Source organism: Microcaecilia unicolor, chromosome 5, assembly GCF_901765095.1.
Source record: "Microcaecilia unicolor chromosome 5, aMicUni1.1, whole genome shotgun sequence".
NCBI lineage: Eukaryota > Metazoa > Chordata > Amphibia > Gymnophiona > Siphonopidae > Microcaecilia > Microcaecilia unicolor.
In genome coordinates, this window is record NC_044035.1 from 273,941,228 (window position 1) to 273,957,502 (window position 16,275).

A 16,275-nucleotide genomic window follows, 5' to 3' on the forward strand; every position below is an offset into this window, starting at 1 on the left:
TTACAGATCACTAACAACAGACCAGTAATTTCATATTTGAATTATTTCAGTACCCTAGGATGCATGTGATCCAGTCCAGGAAATTTACTGCTCTTTAATTTGTCGATTTGGCTCAGTACATCTTCAAGGTTCACTAGGATTTCTTTCAGTTCCTCCACATCATCACCCTTGAAAACCATTTCTGGTACATCTTCTTCCATGAAGACCAAAGCAAAGAATTCATTCAGTCTCTCCACTATGGCCTTGTCTTCCCTGAGCACCCCTTTTGCTCCTTCATGATCTAATGGTCCCATGGATTTCCTCACAGACTTTCTGCTTCTGATGTAATTAAAAAAAAAGTTGTTACTGTGAGTTTTTCCCTCTGCAGCAAGTTTCTCTTCATATTCTCTTTTAGCCTTCTTTATCAATGCTTCACATCTACCTTGCCAGCATTTGAGTTCCTTATTTTCATCATCAGGTCCTTTTTTCCATTATTTGAAGGATGTTCTCTTGGCTCTAATAGCATCTTTCAACCTTTCACCTTTCAACCATGCTGGCTCTCGTTTTCTTTTCACCTTTGTAAATATGTGGAATAAGTCTGGTCTGGGCTTCTAAGATGATATTTTTAAACAACATGCATGCCTGATATAAAGTCCTAACCTTTGCAGTCAATCTTATTAGTTTCTTTTTAACCATGCTCCTCATTTTATCATAGTCGCTCTTTCGAAAATTAAATGCTGGTACAGAAGATTTCCTTTGTGGCTTCACTCCAGATAGTAGCTCAAACTTGATCATCTTATGATCACTTTTTCCCAGCAGATCCAATACCATTACCTCTCATACGATGCCCTGCATTCCACTAAGGACTAGATCTAAAATGACTCCACCTTTTTTTGGTTCCTGGACCAGTTGCTCCAAGTAGCAGTCATTTATTATATCTAGGAATTTTATCTACCTGGTGCTCCCTGATGTAACATTTATCCAGTCAATATTTGGATAATTGAAATCACCCATTTATACAGTTGGCAAGTTTTTCAGCTTTCCTACTTTCTGTAAATATTTCTTCATCTGTCTGTTCATTCTGTCCTCGCGGACAGTACTACAGCCCTACAAGTATACTCTTTTTCTTCACACATGGAATTTCTATGCATAATGATTCCATGCTGCTATCTGTTTTATAGAGAATGTTTAACTCAATTCCCTCTTTAACAACCCATCTTCAATTTGATCCACTCTATCATTGTGATATAATTTATACCCTGTTAACACAGTATCCTATTGATTGTCCTTCCACCAGGTCTCTGAGGTACCTATTAATATTTGCTGTTTTCTAGGCATTTTTCATCAATCATATGCATACAAATCTTATTATTTTCTTTCATGTTATTCTAGAATCCCCCAGTGATAAGCTATGGGGCTCATTTTCGAAAGAGAAAAACATCCAAAAAGTGTCATAAATCAGCATTTGGATGAATTTCTTCTCAAACTGTTCAAAATGGGTTTTTTTAAACCTACTTGTAGAAGTTTATCTAAACAATTCTTCTGTACTACATCCAAATCACAAGTGGGTGTGTTGGGGGCATGTCATGGGCAGGCTTAGGACAGGCTCAGGGCATTCCTAACACTTGGATGTTTTACAGCCATAGTAGAACAAAACAAAAACATCTGGGACTACAACATTTTGGTCTGGACCTGTTTTTAGAATGAATAAGGCACAAAAGGTGCCCTCAATGACCAGGTGACCACTGGAAGGATTCAGAGATGACTCCCCCCCCCCCCCCTTATTCCCCAGTGGTCACTGACCCCCTCCCACACCGCAAAGATGTGAATAAACACAGTACATACCAGCATCTATGACTGCGTCAGATGTTATAGCCACTTCTATTACAGCAGCAAACAGTTCCCTGAATAGTGTAGTGGAGGGTGCAGTGCACTGTAGAGAGGAGGACTTAGGCCCATATCCCACTTTACCTATTACACTTGTGGTGGAACGTATCAGCCCTCCCACACTCACCAGAAACCTACTGTACCCACATACAGGTGACCCCTTCACCCATAAGGGCTATTGTAGTGTTGTTCTGTTGGGAGGTGGTGGGTTTTAGAGGGCTCACCATACAATATAACAGAGCAATGGTGAGATGTGTAACTGGGTTCTTTTATATGAAGTCTACAGCAGTGCCCTGTAGGGTGCCCCATTTCTCTCCTGGGACATCTCTATGGCCAGTTCCCTAAGAATGCTGGCTCCTCCTACATCCCAATGGCTTGATTTTGTGCGTTTTTTACTTGGATTTTTTTTTTTTGTAATGGACCAAAAAGATAAATGCACAGAGCACAGAAACATCTAACATGTGGCCATTAAAAAAAAAAAGTAGACATTTTGCTGTTTCGAGAATGGCTACATTTCCCATTCAGATTTGGGATGTTTAGAGCAAAACATCCAAAGTCCAACTTAGATGCCAAATCAAAAATGTTCCTCTTTGTCATATAAGAGCATGTTAAGTCTCATAAAACTAAAAGAAATCGGATGCTTCTGATACCTATCAATTAAGGGAAACCTGGTAAAGTTATAGCAAAGTAATAACTTATGATAGAGTTATGATAGACAGAGGGCTACAGTTTTTCACCTCTGAAATTAAAGAAAGCAAAGCTCATAAGGTGCCAAATATTTACAATACTTTTAAACCTGAAAGTTTATCATTTAAATGTACTTCTAAATATTTATATGCATAATTTACTGGCTAGCTTATGGGTTATGATTTAGGACAGGTATATAAAACCTCAAATTACATGTTTCTTTTTTTTTAATACCTCAGTTGCAGAGCAAAGAAGCTTATAAAAATGATGGCTGTATAATTTTCATCTGATAGCAAAAAAAAAAAAAAGGGCGGCTAGGAGTCACTGACATTTTCTCAGTTTTAGCAGATGAAAACTAATCGGCAGTGCCTACAACATCTCCCCACTACCCATGCACTCAATGGGATCTGAGCCGACAGAGGCATGGTGCTGCAGGTGGGGCAGTCCTCGGAGAAATAGGGAGACCATAGCTGCCCCCAGTGGCGTAGCCACAGGTGGGCCTGGGTGGGCCGGGGCCCACCCACTTAGGGCTCAGGCCCACCCAACAGTACCACACGTTTAGTGGTAGCTGGTGGGGATCCCAAGCTCAGCCAGCTGAAGACTTCCCCCTAATGGTAAAGAAAACACTACTCTCCACGATACCAGCACCTGCGCATGCTCAGTTTTCAGCGCATGCATACTGCAGACTGCCATGGTGAAAAGAAGCATTTCCCCACAAGCTGAGATATTTTTGTTGGTGGTGGTTGGGTGGGGGAGAAGAGCACTTGGTGCCCACCCACTTCTTGCCTAGGCCCACCCAAAATCTGTAGTCTGGCTACACCCCTGGCTGCCCCAGCAGATGTCTGTGAGAGAGGAAAGTGAACGTGGAAATAGAAATAACAGTAGAAGTAACTGTAACTGATATACTGCTCTACAATGGCATAAGGAAGTAAGTCTATTCTGGCTGACGTGGGAAAATGCAAAAAATATATGTTGCTTGGTATCTTTGCGATGAACTTACTGTCATTTGCCTCTGAAATACTGGGGATCCTAAAGGAGCTATGCAGGAGTTCCATGTACATTATGATGTAAATACATCCTAGATTACAGATGTCTGGTAATGCTAAAAAATAAGTTAAGTGCCTACTTCCTTCTTGCATTACAGAGCAATATAATAGTTTAACATTGTGAGGTATTGGAAAACTGCCCTTTGATTGTACCACACAATTTCTAAGTTGTACAGAAATGTTTGGACTCTTTACTGAGACTTGATGTTGCATGGTTACATTGACTATTTAAGTTGAAGGAAGACCATAATACCATAAAGTCTAGCCTTACTCAGTTTCCTGATGACTACATTGTAACTCAAGTGAAGAAGGAGCATATTTTCTTGGTAAAGAATAGTGTAGCACAGCTAAAATAACTCCTTCCTGAACTCAAATATGGTAATCAGCTCAAATTTCTAGATCAGGTTAAGTTAGAATAACTACATCATAAATCACATAGACACCAGAAAGATATACTGTATCTGCACAAAAATGACACATAGGCTGCTGGCAATTTATAGACAGAGAGACACTGAGATATAAGCTTTTGAGGATGAGAGTCAATTTCATTAGATTCAATTAGGTTTCCATAGAAAATGGCAATGTCTATGGAAACCTAATTGATAATTGTAAACAGAGTCAATATTTTTCTATAACATTACACTAAGCAAGCAGACTAAGCGACAAAATGGCATCAAGAAAGAAAATTTACCTAAAGAATAATCTTTCAGACTGAAAACTTTTGCACTATTCTATTTAAATGCAGGTGAGATGCAATCAGCTATTTTGAAGAGCTACAGCAAAGACCTTGATCCAGACAGCAAAGGCAGACCCCAGACAGTGAATAATGATTATGGTAACACTTGCAAGTAACAGCTTGGGTTACTGATATGACAGCATGACTTCTAAAAGCCAAATGTAGAACATGGTGTGAAAATACAAATTTTCAAAGCAATGAGTGTTAACACAGCCTATCATAGGACTGCGATGCCATTTGTTTAACTCTGTATAATGCTTGAAAGGGCCACTGTCCAGGCACTTGTATTTTCTTAAGTCACCTTTATGCAAAATACTTAGGGTCAGTAAACACACTAAGGGGGAGATTCTATCCAGCTTATAATTGAAAAAGAAAAACGCCTATATTGCGACCCAAATCGGGAGATAGACGTTTATCTCACAAAAACGAATAAAGCGGTATAATCGAAAGCCGAATTTGGACGTTTTCAACTGCACTCCGTCGTGGATGCGGACAAAGTTGATGGGGGCGTGTCAAAGGCGTGGTGAAGGCGGAACTGGGGCGTAGTTATCGGCTGATCAGAGATAGGCGCCTTTCGCCGATAATGGAAAAAAATATGCATTTTTAGCGAGAATTTAGGGCACTTTTCCTGAACCCTGTTTTTCCACGAATAGGGCCCTAAAAAGTGCCCTAAATGACCAGATGACCACTGGAGGGAGTCGGGGATGACCTCCCCTGACTCCCCCAGTGGTCACAAACCCCCTCCCACCACAAAAATATGCCGTTTCACAACTTTTTTATGTTCACCCTCAAATGTCATACCCACCTCCCTGGCAGCAGTATGCAGGTCACTGGAGCAGTTATTAGGGGGTGCAGTGGACGTCAGGCAGGTAGACCCAGGCCCATCCCCCCCCCCACCTGTTACACTTGTGCTGGTAAATGGGAGCCCTCCACACCGTCCCCCAAACCCACTGTACCCACATGTAGGTGCCCCCCTTCACCCCTTAGGGCTATAGTAATGGTGTAGACTTTTGGGTGGTGAGTTTTGAGGGGGATTTGGGGGGCTCAACACCCAAGGGAAGGGTGCTATGCACCTGGGAGCTCTTTTACTTTTTTTTTTTTTGTAAAAGTGCCCCCTAGGGTGCCCGGTTAGTGTCCTGGCATGTGAGGGGGACCAGTGCACTACGACTCCTGGCCCCTCCCATGAACAAATGCCTTGGATTTATTCGTTTTTGAGCTGGGCGCTTTCATTTTCCATTATCGCTGAAAAACAAAAACGCCCAGCTCACAAATTGTCGAATAAAACATGGACGTCTATTTTTTCCCAAAATACGGTTCGGTCCGCCCCTTCACGGACCCGTTCTCGGAGATAAATGCCCATGGAGATAGACGTTTTCGTTCGATTATGCCCCTCCATGTCACCTAAAAATCTGGCATGTAAATCAGTGCCAACTAAGCATATTCTTTAAGTGGCACCTAGATTTTGGCGCGGTATATAGAATACGATTAGTTGATATCTCAGTGCCTAAATCTACACGCATCCATTTACACCAATGAAAATGTGGTGTAAATCCCAGCACGTAGATTTACGTGCACTGGGCCCATAAATTTTGGAACACCCTTTTTCCCAGCCATAACCATATCCCTTTTTGCCAGCGCGCGTTAGAAGATTGGTCTACTTCATTACAGAATATCACTTAGCCATGTAAATTCTAATTAGTGCCAATTAGTGCTCATTATTGCTTTGTTAAATGCTGTTGCCAGCGCTCATTAGCTTGTTAAGCTTGCTTAGTTACGTGCGTTGTTGTAGAACTTGGATTTCAGTATGGATCTCTAGGCACGCTATATAGAATCTGGGGCTAAGAGGTTAAGTCTACCAAGAAGGTGCTAACATTTATATGCTAAGCTTGTGCGAACATGTCTAGAATACTAGCATATATGCATATATGTGCCAGAATTCCACCTACATAAATTGGTGACTTCCTGTGGGAAGTCATGGGGGCAAAAACAGTGTGGAATTTTAAAAAGATGCGGGATAAGCACAATAATTCCCTGTGTAGCATGTAAACTTAAATATCTTTCATAGCTCTAAATAATTTTTTTTTAAAGGGAGAGTGGAGTAGACTGCACCAGGCATTATTAACAACCCTAAATACAAAAGGAGAGTGGGCAGGGTAACACATACAGTTGCAGGTACAACTCTTGCCACCATTCTGGGCAAACTGGATGGGCCATGCTGATTTGTATGATTTGTATTAAGGAGTTTAATGCATGAGCCACATCATTTACTTATTCTTTAACTATTTCATAAAAGCAATATAATTGTGGTTTTATGATATAGGTTGTTATTTCATGAACATTATGCACTCTCCTTCATTACAAATGTGATTAGAAAGATACAACAGTTTGTTCTGTGTGATAGATTAAGTGTTGGGCATGCGTTTTACCCATATGTAGCCCAAAAGGCTGTGAATAACAAAATATTTTGGAAAGACATTTTGAATTTCAAATCATGAATAATGTAGTGTGGTTGCAGTGTTAGTCCATGTGAAAGTACAGAAATAAAAGTTAATATATAAAAACAAAGGAAACAAAGAATACAAAGTGATACCTTTCCTTTTTTTTGGGGGGGGGGGGGGATAACAATATACTTTCCCCTGGATTCTACATATAGCACCCAGATTTGGACACAGTCCCCAGATGTGCATACAACTTAATTGGCTAATGAGCTGTTAATGAGCAATAATTGGCCACTAACACCAACTATTGACATTAATTGGCACCACTTAGTATTTAGGCATTCATCTGACTGTGTGCTATTCTGTAAAGCTTATAAATCACAGTTAAAGGAAGTAATGTGAGGAGAAGACGGTTTTGTGTTCAGTTTTCATTTGGCTTTAACCCAAGTCCCTGATGAAAGAATTTTTGAAACCCGCGGTGTCGGGCATCTCCAGGGGAAGCTGGCCAACTGGTCTTAGTTATGACCAGATGAAAGTGAAGTGACAATCGTCAACAATATTTTTCAGATAAGTTTTCTATTTTTTATTTTAGTTGTTTGTGTAGTAGCACTAAGCACATTAATTATAGCACTTTTGAAAAAATATGAGAGTAACCCGATGAAAGAGGTGCTATGCCACTTGGCAATAAAACAGTATTGCCTAAAAAATAGTGGTTGTTGCTGAGGGTACTCTTCAAAAAAACCTTTAAGAAAGCAAAAAAGAAAAAATCCTAAAAAAACATTTTGAAAATAAAGACACTTTTTTGAGTTCATATGTTCGGGCTTACATTATTGATGAATGTGTTTCAGTAGCAGTGAATAGTCTTGGTTCTAATTTGTTGTATTCTGTAAAGCTTGGCATCCAAATCCTATAGCGTGTAACTCAAAAGGATCTGTGGCCATGGAAGGAGCACGGGCTTAGTAGGTGCATTCTAAAAAGTTGCGCACGTAGTTAGAGAATAAACCAGAGACCCTCTAAAGTGTGTGTGGCATGCTGGGCTAGTGAGAGTCCTGAAAGGATCCTTTTCAAAGGAGAAGGGCGCCCATCTTCCGACACAAATCAGGAGATGGGCGTCTTTCTCCTAAGGGCGCCCAAATCGGCATAATCGAAAGCCGATTTTGGGCATCCTCAACTGCTTTCCGTTGCAAGGATGACCAAAGTTCAAGAGGGCGTGTCACCAGTGTACCGAAGGTGGGATGGGGCGTGGTTAAGAGATGGACATCCTCGGCCAATAATGGAAAAAAGAAGGGCGTCCCTGATGAGCATTTGGCCGACTTTACTTGGTCCCCTTTTGTTCACGACCAAGCCTCAAAAAGGTGCCCGAACTAACCAGATGACCACCGGAGGGAATCAGGGATGACCTCCCCTTACTCCCCCCAGTGGTCACCAACCCCATCCCACCCAAAAAAAAATTAAAACACATTTTTTTCCAGCCTCTATGCCAGTCTCAAATGTCATACCCAGCTCCATCACAGCAGTTTGCAGGCCCCTGGAGCAGTTTTTAGTGGGTGCAGTGCACTTCAGACAGGCGGACCCAGACCCACCCCCACTTACCTGTTACACTTGTGGTGGTAAATGGGAGCCCTCTGAAACCCACCCGAAACCCTCTGTACCCACATGTAGGTGCCCCCTTCATCCCTAATGGCTATGGTAGTGGTGTAGAGTTGTGGGTAGTGGGTTTTAGGGGGCTCAGCACACATGGTAAGGGAGCAATGCAGCTGGAAGCAATTTGTGATGTCCACTGCAGTGCCCCCTAGGGTGCCCGGTTGGTGTCCTGGCATGTGAGGGGGAACAGTGCATTACGAATGCTGGCTCCTCCCATGACCAAATGCCTTGGATTTGGTTGTTTTTGAGATGGCCGTCCTTGGTTTCCATTATCGGCGAAAACCAAAGTCGCCCATCTCTAAGGTCGACCTAAATGTCAAGATTTGGGCGTCCCTAACCATATTATCGAAATGAAAGATGGACGCCCATCTTGTTTCGATAAGACAGGATGGCCCACCCCTTCGCCAGGACGTCCTTAGAGATGGGCGCCCAGTTCGATTATGCCCCTCCACGTCTCAAGTTTCATCAGTTTTTAAGAATAGAATCTGCCTATGTAGAGCATGTTCAGAAATACAGGAGAAATGGATGTTTATGTGCAGCATAAGCATCCATTTTAGAAAAATAAATATATAAAAAATTGAGTCAAAGCCAGAACACAACCAATTATCTGCCGATACATAAACATAAGTGGTTATTTATTTGTTTGTTTGTTTGAATTTTGCTCACACTTTTTTCAGCAGTAACTTAAGGTAAGTTACATTCAGGTAAACTGGGTATTACCGGTTATTATCCCAATGCTGTCACAGTAACTTAGGACAGCTTTTTTGCATACATGAAAATCCCACCCTAGCTCTGCTTCCAGAAATCACTCCAACTAGCTCATATAAATTTATGTGTGTATATATAGAGATATACTGGAGATATGTGGTTAACTTATAATAATCTAGAAGTTATGTGCACAAGGGTGAGTCTTGCCCATGCTCTGCCCAGACTCCACCTATGTATCTGCGTACCTGTAAAATACGGGCTATGTAAGAAAAGTATGTACTTACAGAATAGAGCTTCGATAGAATGTTGGCATTTAAGGGGTTGATGTTCAAAGTGGTTTAATCTGCCAGAAATGGCTCCTGGCCAGTTAAATTGCTTGTTCGGGGCCCACCGGTCATTTTCAGCAGCACTTAACTGGTTAGGTCCACCATAAATGGCTAGTTAGTGTCAAACACAAAACCAGCTATTTGGGGGGCATTCTGGGGATAAATTCAGCACTTAGCCGGTCATTGCATAAACAGGATTGCATAAAAGTCAGTTTTATGTTTGAGGTGCCCCATAACTAGTTAAATGCTGAATATTGTACTTAACTGAGTATGGTTTACCTTGCTCTGTATATCTGGAAATTCAGTACCAGAGACCGGGCATGGCCCTGTGGTGGATTTCTAGGAATAACACCAGCAGCGGTCAGTAAAACTCCTAAATGTGTATTTACACACATATGTGCATTTATGCCATTACTCTAAACATTTGCATGCACAGGACTAGATTCAGTATGGGCACTGAAAAAGTCCATGCTGATCTTTATTCTATAAATGGTGCTCCAAGTTGGGTGCCATTTATTGAATAGTGCTTGAGCTGATTTCTGGGAAGGAGCATTTATATCAACTGAAACTTGGTGTACATCCTGACATATAAGTTAGGCGAGGATCCCCCAAATTCTGTAATACTACCTCCATCTTTTAGTAAACACCCCTGACTTGCCTATGCCCTTCCCATGGCCACACCCCCTTTTCAGTTGCATGATAAAAATATTTGCTTACAAACCTTTATAGAATAGCACTTAGCAAAATGTATGTGCAAATCCTAATTGGAGCCAATTAACTGCAATGTTTGGTTGTTAGCACCCAATTATCACTAATCATCTCATTACTCAGTTAGAATGCAACTTGGGTGTGTGCCCAAATTTGGGCATACAGTTCTAGACAGCATCCCCCGGAATCTATATATTGCACCTAAATTTTCATGTGGAAATCCAAGCATATTCCATAAGAATGTGCATAGCTTAATTGGTTAACAAGCCAATCAGTGCTGTTAATTGGATGTTAACAATCAGTTATCAACTCTAACTGGCATTAATTAGAACTTACACGCAGAACTCACTAAGTGCATTCTATAACGTGGACTGTGTAAATTCTAATGCATGTTGTCAAAAAAGGAGGCGTGGCCATGGGCATGGAATGGGAGGGTGATGGGCATTCTGAAAATTTATATACCACGTTATAGAATATACCTGCTCCACGCCTAACAGATGCTGGTATTTACCCAAGTTTTACTTGGCATAATTGCTCATGACTAAATATAGTCATGCGGCAGTTGATAAGCGCATTCTATAAACTACATGGAAGTATTATAGAATATGCTTAGGTGGAAAAGTTTTCCACATGGATTTTCCATTCATCATATATACTATGCCATACTTTGTTGTATTATTTAAATATTTTACTGCTGTAATTGCCTGTTGCTCTTGTTTGATCTATTCTTACTGTACACCGCCTTGAGTGGATTCCTTCAAAAGGCGGTAAATAAATCCTAATAAATAAATAAAATAAATATATATAATCTAGCCCCATATATAGAATCCAGGGGATATTCCACATTCAAATGTTAGCAGCCATTTTATAGAATTATCCCAAAATGCTGTTTTATCTATAAAATGCTTTTATCCCATGTGTTTGTAGATCTATAATGTTTATTCAAGATTTAAAATCAGTTTTGCTTTGGTAGCTTGCCAGAAAGGATCTTGAATTACAGCTACGCAGCCATAAGTGAAATAACCTGTTTCCTGCAAATATCACCACTTCATCGTAGTCCATTCATATTAGAGACAATTTCTTGAATTGGCAAGTGGTACTTCCAAGGTATTTTTTTTTTAATTAATGCCACAGATTTTGTTCTAATCCTGCCTGGCTAGTTCTGCTTGGCATATGCATCCCTTTAGGCTTTGTCTTCTAATCCCATTACAATGCAAGAGACTCAGTTTATCACCTTTTCAGTACATTTCATGGAACATCAGAGAAACGTGTTGATTGCTGCCATAAATGCCCAGGTTTATCTTCTGTTTTCAGCTGTGTTTACTTCAAATCCAGAAAGAAATCTCAAGGTAGTGAGCCAATAAGGTCAATTAAATGTGTTCACCTTAATAATTATGCAATAACTGATGGAAAGGAGCCAGTATATTACTTCAAATTTTATTTTAGCTCAGGCATATAGTAGGAAAAGTAAATGCCATTTATGATTTTACTTGATGGGGGTCAATGCCCAACTGCTATTTCACAGAAAGGAAGGCTAACAAAACCAATACCTCCCCCCCCCCCCCCCCCCACCCCACACACAGAGTCTGATCTTCAAGGCCCTTAAAGGAAATGGTCTAGAGTATTTGAAGAACAGAATACACTCCTCCGAGGTCACTAAGGTACTCTCAAGGAGTATCCCTAACCACACCCTCTCCAAAGGACATCATGCTATGTGATACTCACCAGCAAGCCTTCTCCAGAGTAGCTCCCCCTCCCCCTCCCCCACACACACTCTGGAATGCACTCCCTGAAAGGCTTTACTTCAGGAAGCAGGTGAAAGTGTGGCTTTTCACCCAGGCCTTTAATGGAAGAAGTAACTAACATGCTAGTCTCACACACAGACACAAGGAGTAACACCGGCTATGCATACTGTAGCAGGAAATGCTTATCCACTCAAACCCTAGCTGTGATAATATTCAAGCACCTAATTGACTTCATGTGCAATTTTCTTTAAATTAGTTCCCTTATTTTCTAACTCCTGTTACTCTCTCTCTCTCTCTCAGTGTTTCCCAAGTCCAGTCCCAGAGTACCCCTTGCCAGTTAGGTTTTTGGGATATCCACAATAAATATGCTTACACTTCCTCCATTATATGCAAATCTCTTTCATGCATATTTATTGTGGATATCCTGAAAACCTGACTGGCAAGGGGTACTCCAGGATCGGACTTAGGAAACACTGCTCTATCAGACATATCTGTATGTTCCATGTTTGCCTACACCCTATTTTGCTACTAATATGTTTTATTGCATATTGTGTTGACATTGTAATGTAGCATACTATGCCATACCTTGTATTATTTTTGAATATTTTTACAGCTATAATTGTCTATTGGCTATGTTTGACTTATTCTTGCTGTAAACCACCTTGAGTTAATTTCTTCAAAAAGGTGGTAAATAAAATAAAAAAATAAAGTGATATATTTTGTTGGATTAACTTAATACCTACTTGACCAACTGTCAAAGAGACAAAGAGGGGCATTTTCGAAAGAAACGTCTAAGTTGGAATTTGGACGTCTTTGTAGAACGTCCGAATTCAGAGGGAGGGAAAAGGTCATTTTCAAAAAAATGATGGACGTCCATCTTTGTGTTTGAAATACCTTGGACGTCCTTGGATTTGGAAGTCTTTAATTTTCGGCCTTTTTTCGAAACCAATAATGTCCAAGTCTAAAACATCCACATTCAAGCCATTTGGACATGGGAAGAGCCTGCATTTTTAGTACACTGGTCCCCCTGACATCTCAGGACAGCAATCAGGCACCCTAGGGGGCACTGCAGTGGACTTCATAAAATGCTCCCAGGTACACAGCTCCCTTACCTTGTGTGTTGAGCCCCCCAGCCTCCCCCAAAACCCACTACCCCCATATGTACACCACTACCATAGCCCTTACGGGTGAAGGGGGGCACCTATATGTGGGTACACAGGGTCTCTGGTGGGTTTTGGAGGGCTTGCTGTTTCCTCCACAAATGTAACAGGTAGGCCTGGGTCCACTTGTCTGAAGTGCACTGCATCTACTACTAAAGTACTCCAGGGACCTGCATGCGCTGTCATGGACCTGAGTATGACATCTGAGGCTGGCATACAGGCTGGAAAGTAATATTTTTAATCATGTTTTTTGAGGGTGGGAGGGGATTAGTAACCAATGGGGGAGTAACGGGAGGTCATCCCCGATTCCCTCCAGTGGTCACCTTTTTGATCCTTATTCATAATAAAAACAGGTCTGGGAGAAAACGTCCAAGTTTTAGTCCTGGACGTCTTTGTTTTTTTCCATTATGGTTCAAAGACATCCAAGTGTCGTCGAGGAGGTCACAGGAACCGAGGGAAATTCCTTTACCTTCCCCCTCCGCCTCCCCATGGTTAACGAGGCTACAGAGGCACCAAGAGAAACTCACAAACACAGCAGCCTCCAGGAGCAAACACAGGTGCGTCTATTCACAGCGCCATCTTGGAAATCTCTCAGATGATACCTTTTTTATTGGACATACCTTAATACATTTCTTGATTAGCTTTCGAAGGTTGCCCTTCTTCATCAGATCGGAAATAAGCAAATGTGCTAGCTGACAGTGTATATAAGTGAAAACATTCAAGCATTACTATGACAGTCTGACAGGGTGGGAGGATGGGGGTGGGTAGGAGGTATGCATGGGGACATCAAAGCATATCATTGATATTCTAACAGGATGGGTGTGGATAGGTGAGGTCCTGTGTTTGCTCCTGGAGGCTGCTGTGTTTGTGAGTTTCTCTCGGTGCCTCTGTAGCATCGTTAACCATGGGGAAGCGGAGGGGGAAGGTAAAGGAATTTCCCTCGGTTCCTGTGACCTCCTCGACGATGAAACAAACAACCCTGCAATTTCCCAGGCAGCAACCGGGTCCTCAGGGAACTTCGACCCCCACTGCAGCTCTCGGCCCTTCGGAGTCGATTGAGAGTGGAAACGGGGCTTCCTTGAGCCCTGTGGAGCGAATTGCACCTCCCCAGCCTGGAAGAGAGTTGCTGGCTGTTCAAACAGAGACAGACGCCGAAGTGGCTCAGCTGGTCCTGTCTGAAGGTGTGACTGCAGCAACGGAGATAGATTCTCAACTTCGGGAAACATTACTACAACAGGCTTCAAAGGTATTGCCTCAAGCTATTGTTTCCAAGTTAGCTCGGGCTGATAGTCTATCTCAATCTCCTCCTGTGGCTAGTGGAGTGATTAGACCAGCAATTGTGACACTGGAGTCACTATGGGACATGGTTTACAATATCCAAACCTCTATGCAAACTACTTTAAAGCAGAATTCTTCTGATATTGAAGTTCTTTCTGAGGCTGCCCTGCTTCAAGCACAAGTGACTGCACAGCAAACCCAGAAATTGGAACGTGTGGATATCAAAATTCAAGAAATGGGATCCAAAGAAACAGCTTTGGTTAAAGACAATAATTTCCTACATAAACAACTTGAATACCTTGAAAATCAGACTAAAAGACTTAACCTTAGGTTTCTTAATTTTCCCAAATCGCCATTAATTTCTCCTTTGGAGATGGTTAAAAAATATTTGGTGGACATCCTGGGAATGGACAAGGACTCCCTCCCTCCCATTACACGGGCTTATTACATCTGGAGTACTGGAGTGGAGGGGGGAACCCCCCCCCCCGTAATAGGGGAGGGAATGAATCTTATCTCATTCCTAGAAAGCTCATTAGAAATAGTTACTCAGAGGTTAACTCTGCTTGCCACTTTCGCGTTGGAGTCTGATAGGAATGCCGTACTACGGCTTTCGTTGAGACACTTAGAAAATCTGTTTTGGGGCTCAAAGGTCCGTATCTTTCCAGATCTCTCACTGCCTACACAGATGAGACGAAGGGCCTTTTTGGAACTTCGCCCCAGGGTGGTGGCATTGGGAGCAAATTTTGTTTTGCGATTTCCTTGTTTTTGTAATGTGATGCTTGAGGGTAAACATTTTCAGTTTGTAGATCCAAAACAGTTGAAATAGTTTATTGATGCAAGAGTTGATGTGAATATAGTAAACCTTCCCTAATTTAGCAGGCTGGGGTCTGAACCAGAGGAAGCATCTATTGATTATTAATTTTTGTATTTTTTTCTTTTTTAATTTCCTTAATCTTGGAATCAAATTTCTTTAACTTGTGGACAAATGGGCTGTAAAGATATATACTTATCATTTTTGTTTCCTAATGTTAAATAATGCCGATTGCATATTCACTTTATGTGGTGATATATTGGAAAATTTAAATAAATAAATAAATAAAGGTATCATCTTATTTTCTTTTCCATGTTTTATTTTGTTTGATTTCTATTGATAACCTTAAGAGTGGACTAACACAGCTACCACACCAGTCTGAAAGCTTCCTTCCTCTGGGCAGGACAGAATGTCACTGTCTTAAACTGAGAGTGAAATAATGTTTCCTGGGTCCTGCAAGTGCTTATAGTGGAGGACCTGCTAGTCTGTTGCAGATGTGGTAGAAGTAGAGGAAAAGAGGACCCATATCAGGGGTCATCAGAGATCCATCAAGGAGGAAGAGCGCAGTCAAATGTTCAGGTCAAGGAGACTACTGTTATGTGTTAGCAGTGCCATTTTGGATCCCAGAGCCAGATGGGGTGAGAGCAAAGGGGAATACTCCCATCCCATCCCACTAGCCCACCAAGGTAAGGCCTGGGGATGGTCAGGGATCCAGGGTGATGGGGAGGGGAGAGAGTATTTCTTTGGGAAATGTGGGAGAAGCTTTGTGTCAGGGAGAGGGTTGGGAAATGGATTGGGGTTGGGGCTATGATTTGGGGATTTAGGGTATGGGATGGGGTGGGGGTTTCTGATTTATGGATCAGGGGATGGGGTGATCGGATGTGGAGTTCAGCACAGAGTTGATATTCCCTTCTGTTAGAGTCATGGCTATGCTACTGAACTGCCAACAGCGAGGTTGCATTTACTGCTACCTCAAGCGGTGACATTTAGTGCAGCCGCACTATCATCAGTCATGAGAGCTAGCATGCAGTAGTACTGCATGTGCTAGGTATAACTACTAGCCACTCATCTGATCCCCCCATGTCATGTCCAGTTCCCACTACTACTTGCATTAAACAGCTA